Here is a 13,976-nt window from a genome sequence, read left to right as displayed (position 1 = left end):
AGGATTTTGCAGTATACTCTACTGATTCTATGACTATCTTTACATATAAGAGAGTAAATTTTAATTTAATGATTTGCAATTTTTTTCTAAGGGCAGAGTTCAGCTGTTTCATGTTTTTTTTTTTTTTTTTTTAATGTCACTGAGTGGGGACTCGTCCAGGATACCCCTCCAAAGACACCTGAGACCTCAGACTCCAAAGGTAAAACAGCGCTGTCTTTGTTAATTTGTCTAGTCCTGTTGTTTGTTTTACTTTCGTTTTCCCTTGTGAGGACGGCCGCTCTGATTCCTAAAGGGTTGTCATAGCGGACGCGCTTGCACGACAACCCTGGAGGAACTGGGAGATGTCCCAGATCCTCTTGTGGGGCGGGGGTAACCCTGCCGTGTGGGGCGGGGGTCCTTGGAACCTCGCCCGTGTGAATTGTGGGGCGAGGGTCGGTTCCGAGGCCCAACTCGCCCACTGTGGGTCTGTTCCTTCTGCTGTGGGGTGTGGGTGTCCCATTACAGGCGTCAGCGGACCAATTGGGGAGATCTCCACTTTGTAAGCTTTTTTTTTCCGTAATTGTCAGGCCTGTGTGTGTTTTGTTTGTACTGTTTATTGTTTTTTGGAGTGTACGACTGAAAGGACTGGAAACCATGGCCACCACTCCATCTAGCCCCCTAGACTTACAAAAAGAAACTAGGAAAGAGGAAAAGAAATTGTACCCCCTGGTTTTTCAGGGAGATAACTTAGAAGAAGAAATGTTTCCTCCCCCATACTCCTCTCCCCAGGTTCCTTTTGCAGAACCTGAGAATGATCAAAAGGAGGAGGAAGCTATAGAACCCTCGGCACCTGCCCTTAAAGTTTCTGAGGGGCCAGTCACTCGATGCCTCCGTGGTATCAACCCCTTTTCTAATGCAGCTGTTTTTCCTTTACGCGCTGTAGATCCTGTGGATGCGAATGGTCAACAGCAACTCCAATATTGGCCATTTTCTACCAGTGATCTATACAATTGACGCACCCAAAAGGCCCCCTTTTCTGAGAAACCCCAGAATTTAATTCGTTTGCTTGAAACTATTCTCTTTACTCATCAGCCCACTTGGGATGATTTTAGTCAGCTTTTACAGGTCCTTTTTACCACTGAAGAGAGAGACCGTATTGGAGAGGCGGCCCGGAAACATATCCCTGACCCCACAGGAGCGCCCATCAGGGATCCTGCCCTGATCGCTGCCTATTTTCCTGAGATCCGACCAACATGGGACTACAATATCGTTGAAGGTAGGGAGCGACTCCTCGCCTACTGCCAGGCTCTGTTGGCAGGTCTCAAGGCGGCGGCTCGCCGACCTACTAATATGGCCAAAGTTTATGATGGTAGACAGGGAGGAAGTGAAAGTCCGGCAGCATATCTTGAGCAGCTCATGGAAGCTTTTAGTCAATATACCCCATATGGTCTTGAGACCCAGGAGTCAGCTCAGATGATTGTGTTTGCCTCACTAGACATAAGGCAAAAGTTGCAGGCTCTAGACAGATTTGGTGAAAAGTCTATTAGGGATTTAGTAGCCGCAGTGGAAAAGGTTTACAATAAGAGAGAGACAGAGGAGCAAAGACAGGAAAGGAAGGACAGAGAACATGAAATTGAGCGTGAAAAGAGAGACCGGGCCAAGGAAAAGAGGCGAGACTTGTTGGACTTGCCACTATCGCATGCTGAGCATACCTGGTTCACAGACGGCAGCAGTTTTTCATTCGAGATGGAAAAAGGTACGTGGGTGCAGCAGTCATCACAGACACTGAGATAGTGTGGGCAGAAGCACTTCCCTAGGGAACGTCTTCACAAAGAGCAGAGCTAGTGGCACTAACAAAAGCCCTACAAATGGGAAAAGGGAAAAGACTAAACATTTACATGGACAGTCGGTATGCTTTTGCCACTGTGCATGTCCATGGAGCCATTTACCAAGAGAGGGGGCTGCTGACAGCTGAGGGAAAGGCTATTAAAAACAAACAAGAAAATTTAAGCCTCATCTGGGCCTTATGGGAACCAGCAAATATTGCCATTATGCACTGCCCTGGCTATCAAAAGGGAACTGATTCTATAACCAAAGGAAATAACTTGGCTGATCAGGCAGCTAAGGAGGCGGCCCTCCAGCCCAGAGCGGAAGTACTGACTCTAGTAGACCCAAGGCCAGGAGCTTTGCCTCCTGAGCCTCAGTACTCCCAAGAAGACTTGGAGTGGATAAAGAAAATTCCCATGGCCTATAAACCCCGGACAGAGAAGGAAACAAAGACTGGTGGAAAACTGGTGAGGAGGGAATGCGAAGAATGCAGGACTTGCTCTGACAGAAGTAAAAATTAGGCAAGGAAATCAACTCATTGAGAACATTGTTAAAAATTGTAAAGTCTGTCAGCTCACCAATGCCCCCAATCAACCTGTTACAAAAGGAGCTTGCCTCCGTGGAAATAGGCCAGGTGAATATTGGGAAGTAGACTTCACAGAAATTAAAACTGGAAAATTTGGATATAAATATTTGCTAGTTTTTGTAGACACCTTTTCAGGATGGGTTGAAGCTTACCCAACAAAGCATGAGACTGCGAACGTTGTGGCTAAGAAGATCCTGGAAGAAATCCTACCCAGGTATGGCTTCCCATCCACCATCAGGACAGACAATGGACCGGCCTTCGTCTCAGAAGTAAGTCAGGGAATAGCCACGGCATTGGGGACGGATTGGAAATTGCACTGTGCTTATAGACCCCAGAGTTCAGGGCAGGTAGAAAGAATGAATAGGACTCTAAAAGAGACCTTAACTAAATTGACCTTGGAGACTGGCACAGACTGGGTATCGCTCCTTCCTTTTGCCTTGTTTAGAATAAGAAATTCACCCTATCAGCTTGGTTTTACTCCTTTTGAAATAATGTATGGACATCCTCCACCCATTATCCCTAGCCTTCAGACTGAATTGCTTGCTGATTTGGATGATACTGAATTTCTGTGTAAGCTTGACTATTTACAGCTGGTGCATAAGAGTATATGGCCCCAGCTTAGAGCATTATATGATTCTGCTTCTATTCCTACCCCCCATTTGTTTAAACCAGGGGTCTGGGTGTTTGTTCAAAGGCACAACTTGCGATCTCTGGAACCACGGTGGAAGGGACCTTACATGGTGCTACTGGCTACACCCACTGCCCTTAAGGTGGATGGCATTGCTGCTTGGATCCACTGCTCCCATGCCAGACCAGCTGACCCCTTTTCCCTGGATGACCATGGGGAAACATGGGAAGTCTCCAAGCATCCTACCCAACCACTCCGCATATGCCTCAAGAAAAGAAAAATGGACTGATTGTTATTGGTATACCTGTTCCAGATCAAGAGCTGTTGGAGTTTAGTTTTGGGCCAGAGCCACAAGATTGTGGCTCAGGACCATAAGTCAAGGGGGGGAATGAAAGGTTAAAGTTTGAGGCAGTGACCACGTGTTGCTTGTTTCTGTCTAGCAGAGCAACACGTGGTGGTAATCAAAACACCTGGTTGATTGTGTGCCTATATAAGACCTGCAAACCCTTAGCTCCGGGCTCTCCTCCTAGGCTCCGCTGTGTCAGAGTGTAGGACGAGGCCCGAGCTGCAGCCCGTTTAAATAAAACAGCTGTAGAGTCTGACTCTCGGTGGTCTTCTTGTTGGGGGCGGTCCTGCGACCTTGGCATAACAACTGAACAAATTAGTGCTGGTTTGGGAAAGATGTATCTTTGTTATTATTTTACTCTGAAATTATGGTTTATAGAGTTATACTAAGAAAATAAATTAGAGATTATCATGAAAAACATAAACATCTGATTAGTGTGGATGCACATGCTTACCACATCTTTTTATTTTCTTTATTAATAAGTTTGAAAAGAACACTCCCCATTGAGGTAAATAATATTGAAACATCTATTTTAATATCTGATCCATTAAGATGTAATAACAGCTCTTACATATGTTACTGCCTAGGAAATTATACTAATGATTAAGAATTAAAATAAAAAAAGACTTTTTTGAATCAAGGGATTAGTTGCTGCTTAAGTTGGCTCATGTACGTTGGCTAATGACTGGTGCAATCATCTTGAGTCCTCCAGAGTACAGTCCACTTCCAACCTCGCTCACATGTTTGAGAATCAATGTTGATCCCCAGAATTTGGAGCAAAGCCTTTCCAATCTCTGTAGATGACAACTATTCTTTTGAGAAGCAGTTTTTGGTTTTCAACTGGGCCTTGTTAGAGTTAGATTTTTTTTTCTAACTATGGTCCACCATATTACAACATGACCTAAGCTACTGATCATTGACTGGAATTCTTCTAACCCAGTAAGCTAAAAAGTTCATCATGCACAGCAGTCATGGTTCTCAAAAAGATGACGTTCATTTTATAATGCAAGAAGTGCTCATCTGTATGAGTCCTCGCAATAGTAATACCTCCAACATGCTGAAAGGTTCATGCCATTTATTCATAAGATTACAAATCAGGATACACAGTAAAACTACTTTGTACAACCATGTTTCTTGCTGCACTATTCACCATACCCAAGGTATGGAAACAGCCCAGATACCCTCAATGAAAGAAAATTATGTATACTAGGAAGGCTTTTTTTCTTCTTACTACCCTTACAACAGAACCTAGTAAAAGTTTTTGATATATATATATGTATATATATATATATATATACATATATATATACTTGTAATGTATAGAAAGTTTATATAGTATACGTGTGTGTGTGTGTGTGTGTGTGCGCGCGTGTGCGCGCGCGCCTATACCAGAGCTTGAAGGTGCCATGTTCCCTTCCCATTAGGTATATTCCCCACGTTCACCCTGTAGTCAAAAACAAACAAACAAAAATCCTGGGTGTTTTTGAGCCTTATTTTTAAAGGGTTGGACTTTCCCATCTGGCATGATGAAGGGTAGGTAGAATGCCAAACTTGGAAGTAGAGGTCTCTTCCTATCCATCCATGGTGGAGATAGTTTCACAACCTCACTGGGAACAAAAGAACTCCCCTGAATTTACAGTTAAGATTTTTCTAGGCAGTGTAATAACTAGTCATTTGCAGGCTCTTTCCAGCTGACTCAGAGCCACAGGCCAGATGCCACTTGAACTCCAGCCCTTCTCTCATAGGAATGGTTAAGATTTTGCTTGAGAGGAATTATTTCTCCAAAAAGGTCACATGAGTCCAGTTGGAACTCAGCCTGCCCTAGGCTGATAATAGTGAGGTTAGTATAAATTTTTCCTTAAATTCCATTTCTTAGCTGATATATCCATTGAGGTGTCAGTTTGTAGCCATTAGCACTACAGACTGGAGGAAGAGAACATGGAACAAATTATAGCCTTAGGAAGACAAAGGGTCAGGTTGACACAAAAGTTTTAGCTTCAGTCGATCTGAAGTGATGTGTGCCTTCCATATCAAGTCATCAGGTTTTAGCTGCTTGTGGTGGAGCCAGGCAGGGATTTCATCTACTTTCACTGCTATTGGAGTGGTCAGGATGATGGTGTAGGATCCCATCCAGGTGGAAGTAAGATTGTCTTTAATGAACTTCTTAATCCACATGGAATCTCAAGGTTAGAAGGGATGGACTGGATCCAAGCTGAGCAGTGACAGTGTCTTCCTGGACCTGTTTATGCATCTTCTGCTGAGTTGTCTGTAAGTTCTGTAGAAACTTAAGTAAGGAAGCATTATTAAGATCAGCCAATATTTCCTAGTGAAGCTGGGGAATGAGGGAAGGATTCTTCCAAACATTTTTTCCAATGGGGTAAAATCTAACCTATGAGGACAATATATAGTTTTTCTTTTTATCTTTTTATTGTAAAGGAAATATTCAGAGGGGTTACAGTTACATAAGAAAGGTAATGAGTAGATTTCTTTTCTGAACAGTGTTACACCCTCCCTTGTTTTCTCCTGCTTTCCCCCTCTCTGAAACTTCCCTCCCCTCCAAGTTGTAAAGTTCATTATGACATTGTGTCTTGTGAGTATTGCTGTTGCATTGGTTTACCCTTTGTCCTTTGTCTCACCATGTCTGTGATTTCCCTTCCCTAAATCAGATAAACTTATATACACAAAAAGATATTAAAATAAAAAACAATGACAACAGGGGGTAATCCAAAGGGAGAAACAAAAGAAAAAAAAAGAAATAACGGCATGCAGTACACTAAGAAGACAACAAGAACAGTATAGTAGCATTCCCTTTTGGTCACATCCCTGCCAGCATCTGTTGTTATTATTTTTCTTGATAATGACCATTCTAACTGGGGTGAGATGGAATCTCAATGTGGTTTTTATTTGCATTTCTTTAACATTTCTTCATGTGTCTATTCTTATTTCCTCTCCAGAAAAGACTCTCTGTAAGTCTTTTTTTTTTTTTTCTTTGGGACCGGTCATGGGGCCTGAACTCTGGGCCTGGGCGCTGTCCCTCAGCTCTTCAGCTCAAGGCTAGCGCTCTACCACTTGAGCCATAGCGCCACTTCCGGCTTTTTTCTTTTTGCTTATGTGGTGCTGAGGAATCGAACCCAGGGCCTCGAACATGCAAGGCAAGTGCTCTACCACTGAGCCACCTTCCCAGCCCTCTCTGTAAGTCTTTAGCCCATTTATTAGTGGGGTCTTGTTTCTTTGAGGATTTGTTTTTGAGGCATTTAATTTTTTTGAGCTCTAAGTATATTTTAGATATGAGGCCTTTGTGTATTGTATGGCTAGTGAAGATCTTTTCCCAGTCTATGGGATTTCTACTTAACTTGCTAGCTATATCCTTGGCCATGAAGAAGTTCTGCAGTTTAATGCAATCCCATTTATCTAGTCTTTCTTTGATTTGTTGTGTTTCTGGGTCTTTATTGAAAAACTTTCACCTTTGCCAAGGATCCTTAGTGGTTCCCCTATTCCTTCCTGTAACATGTTTAGGGTATCTGATTTTACATTGAGGTCATTGATCCACTTGGAGTTGATTCTAGTGCAACATGATATATAAAGATCCAGCTTCATTTTTCTACATGTGTATAGCCACTTCTGCCAGCACCATTTGTTGAAGAGGCTGTCTTTCTTCCATCCTGTTTTTTTTTCTTTTTCTCTCTCTCTTAATTAGGTGGTCATAGATCTGTGAGTTCATTTCTGGGTCTTCATTTCTATTCCATTGGTCCTCATCGGTCCCTGTTCATGTGCCAGTACCAAGCTGGTTTAATGACATTGCCTTTGTAGTAGAGTTTGAAGTGTGTATTGTTATTCCTCCAATACTTTCTTCTTGCTAAGGACTGTTTTTAGCTTTTTTGGGTCTTCTATTACTCCATATGAATTTTTGGATTGCTTCTTCCATTTCTTTAAAGAATGTTGTTGGGATATTGATAGGTATTGCATTGAATTTGTAAATAGCTTTTGGCAGTATTGCCATTTTCATGATGTTAATATTCCCAATCCAGGATCATGGGAGGTTTTTTCACTTCCTTAAATCTACTTTAATTTCCTTTTACAGGTTTTTAAAGTTTTTATTATAGAGGTCCTTCACATCTTTGGTTAATTTCTAGGTTTTTTTTTTGAGGCTTTTTACAAAAGGAGTTGCTTTCCTGATTTCTGCCTCACTCGCCTCATTGCTGGCATACAGAAAAGCTATTGATTTTTGTGAGTTAATTTTATATCCTGTTACTTTGCCAAAGTTTGGATCAGCTCAAGTAACTTGGGGGAGGAGTGTATGGGTTCTTTAAAAACAGGATTATGTCATCTGCAAACAGGGAGAGTTTTACTTCTTTCCTTATTTGGATCCCCTTTATCATTATCTCTTGCCTTTACTGCTCTAGCTAGGAATTCCAATATAATATTGAAGAGGAATAGAGAGAGCAGGCATCCCTTTTGAGTTCCTGATTTTAGAGGAAATGGTTTTAATTTTTCACCAGTAAGTATAATGCTGGCTTTTGGTTTGTCATATACACCTTTATTGTATTGATGAATGCTCCATGGATTCCTAGTTTCTCCAGAGCCTTTATCAGAAAGGATTGTTGGATCTTGTCAAGGGCTTTTTCTGCTTCTTTGGAGATGATCATGTGGTCCTTCCTTGCTCATAGTGATGTGTTGAATTACATTAATTGACTTATGAATATTGAACCAACTTTGCATCCCTGGAATGAATCCCATTTGATCATAGATATGATTTTTTTGAGTAGTTATTGAAGTCAGTTGGCCAGAATTTTATTGAAAGGTTTTGCATTAATGTTCATTAAATATGGGTCTATAGTTTTCTTTCTTTGATGAGTCCTGATCTGGTTTTGGGATGAGGGTTATGCTGGTCTTACAGAACGAGTTTGGTAGTGATATTTCACTTTCAATTTCATTGAAGAGTTTGGAGAATATTGGACTGAGTTCTCCTTTGAAGGCATTATAGAATTCAGCTGTGAATTCGTCTGGTCCTGGGCTTTTCTTGGGTGTGAGGTCTTTTATTTCTATTTCTATTTCAATACTTGACATGGGTCTATTTGGTCGGTTGAGATCTTGGTTTAGTTTGGTTATATCAATATTTGCTAGAAAGTCTTCCATTTCTTCTAGATTCTTGAATTTGTTGCACAAATGTTTACAAAGTATTCCCTTACACTTTTTCTGAATCTTGCTTGTTTCTGTTGTGATGTTGCCATTTTCATTTCTGATTTTACTTTTTTGGGTATATTCTTTTTTTGGTAAGATTTGCTAAGGATCTATCAATTTTGTTAATTTTTTCAAAGAAGCAATTCTTTGTTGATTCTGTGTTTTTTTGGACCCTAATTCATTTAATTCTGATTTAATTTTAATTATATCATTCATCTACTGGATTGGGGTTTGGCTTGTTGCTCTATTTCAAGGAGCTTAAGATGAATCATTAAATTGTTGGTTTGAGATTTCTTCAATTTGTTGATGTAGACACTCAAAGCTATGAATTTTCCTCTGAGTACTTACTTTTCTGTGTCCCAGAGGAGCTGGTATTTTGTGTTCATTTTTGTTAAATATAACAAACATTTGAATTTCCATTCTGATGTCTTCAATGACACACTGGTTATTCAACAAAGTGTTGTTCAGTCTCCATGCATTATAGGATTTTCTTTTTTTTTTTGGTTCCGGTTGTGGGGCCTGAACTCTGGGCCTGGGCATTGTCCCTCAGCTCTTCAGTTCAAGGCTAGCGCTCTACCACTTGAGCCACAGCGCCACTTCCAGCTTTTTTTCCTTTTTGCTTATGTGGTGCTGAGGAATCGAACCCAGGGCCTCATGCATTCGAGGCAAGCACTCTACCACTGAGCCACCTTCCCAGCCCCCATTATAAGATTTTCTATAGTGGCTTTTGGTGTTGAACTCTAATTTTATTCAATTGTGGTCCAAGAGAATACAGGGAATAATTTCTATATTTCTGAATTTATAGAATTTTTTTTGTGCCCGATTTTGGAGAATGATCCATGTGCTGCCAACTGACCTTTCCCCCCAAAAAAATCCCCAAACCATATATTCTGATGATCCTGGGTGAAATAGTCTATAGATGTCCATTAACTCTAGTTGTTCTATTCTATTGTATATTTTGAAGTTTCTCTGCTGAGTTTTTGCTGTGTTGATCTATCCAGAGGTGACAGTTGTGTGTTAAAGTCACCAGAAATCCATGTGTTTGGATCTATGTGTGTTTTTACGATAAGTAGTACTTTTTATTTTATTTTAATGTTTTTATTGTAAAAATACTGTACAGAGGGATTACAGTTACATGAGCAAGGTAATGAATACATTTCCTATCAAGCATTGTTGCCTCCTTTGTTTTTCCCTATCATCCCTTCCCTCTCACCTCTACAACTCCACTCCCCCCCTACCCCTCCACCTAAATTGTAGAGTTTGTTTTTCAACATAGTGTCTTGTGCATCTCATTGTTACAATGGGTCAAGCTGTATTCCTACTTAAGCATTTTGTTTTTTCCCTTCCCCTCCCTAAATTAGAGAAGTGTATATACAAGATGCAGGGCACCGATATCAAATACAGTGAAAACAGGGGTTATACTGTGGGGGAGGAACATTTAAAGAAACAAAAAAAATCACATGGTTCATTATAAATACTTTTTTTTTTTGATGAAGTTGGGTACCCGGGCATTCAGTGTATAGATATTTATGATTGTTATATCCTCCTGTAGGATAGATCTCTTTATTAATATGTGATGACCTGCTTTGTCTCTTCTCACTAATTTTAATTTGAAGTCTATTTTATCTGATAGTAGGATTGCAACTCCAGCCTGTTTATAGGGGTTGTTTACTTCATGGATTTTATTCCAGCCATTCACTTTCAGAGTATGTTTGATTTTTGTGGCAAGATGTGTCTCTTGAAGGCAGAAGAAAGATGGATCATGCTTTTTGATCCAATTAGTTAGTCTTTGTCATTGAATTGGGAAGTTAAGTTCATTAATATTGAGAGTTAGGATTGAGAGGTGTTTGGTAGCTCCTGTCACGTTATCCACCTTCTAAGGGGTTTGTGCCTTACCAGTTCTTATTATAATTATCTGGTTCTCTGTTTAGTGGTCATTTTTCTGCAAATATCATGTTCTATGTGTTCTATGGTTTTCTATGTGTTGGATGTCTTTGGATATTTTCTGTAATGCTGGTGTGGTAGAGATATAGTGTTTCAGATTTTCCTTGCTGTCCATTGTCTTTAAGGTGTGTCATACCTCATTGCAGGCTCCCCTTGCTTTCATGGTCTCTGCTGTAGTTATTCTGATTGATTTTCCTTTATAGGTAATTGCTCTTTTTTCCCTGATAGCCTTTTATATTTTTGTCGATCATGTGACTTGAACTCTGGACCTGGACACTGTCCCTGAGCTCTTCAGCTCAAGGCTAGTGCTCTACTACTTTGAGCCACAGTGCCACTTCCGGTTTTCTGGTAGTTAATAGGGGATAAGAGCCTCACGGACTTTCCTGCTCTGGTTGGCTTTGAACCATGATCCTCACATCTCAGCATCCTGAGTAGCTAGGATTACAGATGTGATCCATTGGTGCATGACTTCCCTGACAGCATTAAGGATCCTTTCTTTGCTTTGGAAAGCAGTATGGAGGTTCCTCAAAAGACTCCACATAGAGCTCCCCAACGACCCAGCAATCCCACTTTTGGGCATTTACCCAAATGATCACAAACAAGGCCACACTAAAGCTACCAGCACAACTATGTTTATTGCAGCATTATTTACCATAGCTAAGACATGGAACCAACCCAGATGCCCCTCAGTAGATGAATGGATCAAGAAGATGTGGTATATATACACAATGGAATTCTATGCCTCCATCAGAAAGAATGACATTGTCCCATTTGTTAGGAAATGGAAAGGCTTGGAAAAAATTATATTAAGTGAAGTAAGCCAGGCCCAAAGAAACATAGGTCCCATGGTTTCCCTTATTTGCAATATCTAGTATAGGTATGAGTCAAGCGGAAAAAGTCAGATAATGTGATGTTAGGAAAACAAAACCTCAAATATGTATTTTAATGTTTTTGTTTCTTTCATGCATGTGTTTCTAATGCATTTACAAGATTATTTCTTTGTTGCTTTGTATGTCCCTCCCCCACAGTGTAACCCCTGCTTTCACTATATTTGATGTCAGTATAACATGTGGAGGAGACGGGGACAAACAAGTCGTTTAAGGATTCAGGTGGACCTGTTGCAACAATGAGAAGTACAAAATGTCATGTCAAAACCAGCTTTACAATTTCGGTGGGGGGGGGGGGGGGAGGGGGGGTATGATTGGGTGGGAGGGAGGGGGGAGGCTGGGAAGGGAGGTGAAGGGTAAACAAAGGAGGAGGATGCAATGCTTGGTAAGAAATGTATGCATTATCCTGCCCATGTAATTGTAACCCCTCTGTACAGTATGTTCTCAAATAAAATAAAATAAAATTAAAAAAAAAAAAAAAAAAAAAAAAAAAAAAAAAAGGATCCTTTCTTTGGTCTCTATCGATCCTGCGCAGATTATAATGTGGCTATGGGATGTTCTGTTCTGATCTGGTCTGTTTGGGGTTCTAAAAGCTTCTTGAATCTAAATAGGCCTATCTTTTGGATGTTCAGGAAGTACTCTGCTAGTATTCCATTAAATATAGTCTCTATTACAAGGTGGCTGTGAGGACAAGATGGTGTTACTTAGGCCCAATACCCAATTTCCCTATAAAATAGCAATCTTTGGCCCCAAAAGAGTTATGGGTAGAAAAATCTGTTAGGATATTGAAGAAGAGTGATATCTGGTCTTCCAAGATAGATGTGTTGTGATATCAGACATAACTAACTCATCTACCCAGAAAGAACAAACCATGGAAGAAGCACTTTATACATGTGGTAGGTTATCCTTAACACATATCTCATCTATCAAAACATTAAAAAGTTCAAGTGTTTAGTTTGTTTGGGTTTACACTTTTTTTTGCTGGTTTCCTCCATAGTCCTTTTTAGCTTTCTAATTTCTCTAATGGTGATATAAACTTTAAAGGAGATGTCCTGAAGGTGTCTATGGTGGTAACTTTCAGATAGAACCTGAGAAATTTCTGTCTCACACCTTGTGCTAGTGTTGAAATACTAAGAAAGAGATAAAAATATGTGATATATATTTCTATTTCAAAAGTTAGACACACGTAAGATAAAAGTTGAGATGCAATAAAATTGTTTCCTTGCAGTCATACTATCGAGTCTCTTACAAGAAACCATTGTCAGCCTTTTCAGAGTTGGACTCCATGTTTTTAAATGATATAATTTTATAGCTCTCAATTTAGATAGTAAAGTATTCAACTAAGAGAGTTCATCTACATGCACTATTTTCCTCCTTCCCATTTTCCCAAAGAAGACATAATATAATTGATTAAATTGCTTTTTTGTTCACATCATTATTATTTTTCAAACCTGAACTGGGCTATTCATTGAATTTCTATTTCTATTTTCTTTTGACATTGGTTAATTTTCCCAGGTATCTATGATGAATTCATATCCAGATATACTGGTAGAGCTGCAATCTTCTTCCCAAATCTCCAAGGAGCAGTTTGTTCTAATAGATATTTCTTAGTGTTTCTGTCCGTCTAATCCCATTTGTCCTGATCACTTCTATGTTTCACAGCAGTCCAAGATTTATCATCAACTTGGGGATTTCCTTGACCTCTTCCCTTTGTTGTATATCCTATATCCTCTATATTATGTCTTTACTACTTCTTGACTTACACTCTATTGGAGTACAGATCTGACAATGGCTACTTGGGAACACTGTAACTTTAGAGAAGAACTACTGTCTTTGGGTGTTTAGATGTTCGGGTTCACATTCTTGTTTTCTTTCAGTCTTTCTTAGTTTTCAAATTTCTCTAATGGTCCTGTCATTTGTTGTTTATCTTCTTTCAGAGTTCTAAGATGTTTTACCTCTCTTTTCTGCTTTTATTTTATACTCTGTTCTCTTTATTCTTAAATATTGTATATATTTTATTCCTTTACTGTCATTTTAATGACATTTTAATGCAAGTAGCAAGGCATTATTTAGTATACTATGATGTTTTAAATTGCCAGAATTCTAGAATGACTGATTTAGTAATTCCTGGTGAAAATCAGAGATAGCATAACAACAACAACAACAAACAACCCAAGATTTTTCAAGTAGTCAAGTGTTGTATTAAATTATTACTGCCAGGTGGAGATTCTACATTCTTTAGTGTTAGGCCTCTTTTGAAGGCTGTTTTTCTGGGGTGGGGTGGAGTGGGGTAGGATGTGTGTGTGTGTGTGTGTGTGGGGGGGGGTTGTCATTTTAATTTCATTCAACAAAATGGACACTAGATGGCTCCACAAAAGCACATATAGTCAGAAAATCCCATTTAGTTAAATATTCTGAAGGCTTCAGAAAATCTTTTTATAAAAGAAAATTTATGTGTATGGTAATAACAAGAAAGTGAGTTTAATAGTACTGCTACACATTAAAGAATGAAAATTTATAAATTTTCTGAGTGTCTTTGTTGATAATAAATATTTGTCAGACACATAGCAAAGCTGTGCTGGGGTGAACAAACATACA

This window comes from Dipodomys spectabilis, unplaced genomic scaffold (assembly GCF_019054845.1).
Source record: "Dipodomys spectabilis isolate Male_0828 unplaced genomic scaffold, ASM1905484v1 ptg000387l, whole genome shotgun sequence".
Taxonomy (NCBI): domain Eukaryota; kingdom Metazoa; phylum Chordata; class Mammalia; order Rodentia; family Heteromyidae; genus Dipodomys; species Dipodomys spectabilis.
Note: the sequence above shows the minus strand (reverse complement) of the source record.